Source organism: Microtus ochrogaster, chromosome 21, assembly GCF_000317375.1.
Source record: "Microtus ochrogaster isolate Prairie Vole_2 chromosome 21, MicOch1.0, whole genome shotgun sequence".
NCBI lineage: Eukaryota > Metazoa > Chordata > Mammalia > Rodentia > Cricetidae > Microtus > Microtus ochrogaster.
In genome coordinates, this window is record NC_022022.1 from 48,680,897 (window position 1) to 48,683,199 (window position 2,303).

At 36.0% G+C, this 2,303-nt stretch overlaps 1 non-coding gene across 1 annotated transcript; it reads right to left on the minus strand.

Moving 5' to 3' along the window:
* Positions 1–1,909: 1,909 nt before the first annotated feature.
* Positions 1,910–2,072, minus strand: LOC113457245. The gene has a single exon (XR_003377877.1). It is a non-coding gene; the product is annotated as a U1 spliceosomal RNA (small nuclear RNA).
* Between the last annotated feature and the right edge of the window lie 231 nt (positions 2,073–2,303).

Consider the following 2,303-nt stretch of genomic DNA (forward strand, 5'->3'; position numbering starts at 1 on the left):
TCATCTATCTATCTATCTATCTATCATCTATCTAATCATCTATTTATCTATCTATCTATCTATCTAATCATCTATCTATCTATCTATCTATCTATCTATCTATCTATCTATCTATCTATCTAACCTCCTGACATTACAGTGGCCTCAAATCTTTATTTTCTCCTCTCAGTCATCAATGACTGTATGAAAATCCTTTTTTGTAACTATCATATGATATAAAACTAAAGTAAAATGCAAAAATTAACTCCTCTGGTTTCATCTGAAATAGGTTCATATGAACTCAGGTGGAAAAAAATCATTTTGTTTCTTTGTCAAAACATAGTTGAGATGTTTTGTTGACTAGAGTCATTGAATTGAAATGGGTCCACTAGACAAGAGTATCTCAACTAATGATCTCTGACATTGTGTTTACTATTGATAAAATCTTTAAATTAATAGTACACTGCAATATGTCAAATGAACATAATGAAAACAAATTGCTCACTCTTCAGACTTTGGAGTTTTTTACTGTTCTTTTGAGATCTAGTCACTCTAAGAAGTAAGAAAAATAATTAATTGAAATAATATATGATTACCATTTTGGAAATTGCCTCATAAATCTTCAATTATTTTTGAAATGGTTGTAATTACTGAATATCAAGTGATCGTTTTTTATCATATGCTGAAGACAGAACTATGTTTATGTCATTAGTTCACTGGATTTAAAACAATCCTATAATCTAAGTACCATTTGTATTTACATTTTCTAGGTAAAGAAAGTAAAGTTTTGAAAGTTCAAGTTACTCACTTACTGGCTTCTTGGACCTTCTGTTGGTAGACAGTCATTGTTGGACTGCTTGGACCTTCCATTTAAGCCACAGTGATAAGTTGTGTGTGTGTGTGTGTGTAAATATATGTGATATATGTGTGTATGTGTGTGTTCTATCAGTTCTTCTTCTATAGAGAACCTTGTCTAATGCAGGTGCTCTTAGCTAAAATCTCTGAACAATCAAAAGAAAACCAATCAGCATCTTGAAAGGTGGGAATGGGACATAGAATGGAAAAATGGGGAAAGAAGCAAGACCAAGATTGAGCAGGACTTAAAGTTCTTGTGGTTATTTTCTAGCATGCTGGTGTCAGGGTAAACCCCAAAGTGCTTGGGTAGGTTGGCCCCCAAAATTTCACTGTGTGGCACCCAAAAGGCCTATTTTCTGGTCTAGCTTTTTTGGTTGTCTGTGCCCTTTCTCAGCAGGTATTCAGTACTTCTTCAAGCTCCAAATTCCTAATGTCTGCACTATCTTTAGCGCTAATTCACAGCTTCAGTTACCATCCCTCAAATACTCCTTCCCCTTGTTGTAGGGCTTTCCATCCTTCACTTTGGAATAAGCATGGGGACATCCTTAAATCTGTATTTTATCCGTTATGTGTCTCAAGCAAATCAGCATCATACAAATTACATCAAAATCTACTGCCTGCTCCTGCAGTAGTGGAGCCCTTGGACCAGAGATACAGTGTGTTCTGGATCCCTGTATTTGGGCATGAATAGATACTTGTCTAGAGTACTTTTGTCAGAAGAGTGCCCCATCAGAGCCGTCATCTCTTGAAAAGGCTTTTTAAATGAGTTTACACAGGAGAAACCTAAAGTCTATGGTGGGTGACCTATTGGCAAATTTCTGAAAGTCTCTCTGGACATGTGATCGTTTTTAGCTGAAAACACAGTTTCTTCTACTACTCCGGAGGAGCATGATAATTTTCACTATAACTGTGGCCAAGAATATTTATAAATATTAAGTCAACAGTTGGTATGCTGTACTACACTGAATTTTCCACCTTCAGATTACTGCATGTATCACCTTACAATCTCAGGGTACGAAAAAATTTCCAAAAGTTTTATAACATGCATAGTTTCTTATCCATTCTTTTTATTTTAAGGGGAGAGCATGAGCACAGTTCCTCACTACTATAAATTATGCAGTTGAATTTCCTACATTTGGGGAAATCACAGGGGCCGGCATATCCAGAGTGCAATGGATAAGCCTCAGCCTTGGAAAATCACCTTCATAATAATCATCTCTCCCCTGTCAGAAAAGTATTTCTCATCCATACATAATAGTCCTAAATTTTACTGGAAATTTCATAAGCACAGTCATACTGACCACATTTCTATTGGCATGGTGGTTTCCCCATGATTCCATCAAAATCTCTCATGAAGTTTTTCTTGACATTCTGGGGATTCTCAGATCCATATTTCCAAGCCACTCCATCTTCTTCTTCCAAAGCCCTTCCAAAAGCTTCTGAATTATATAGTCAGGAAGATCAGAGAA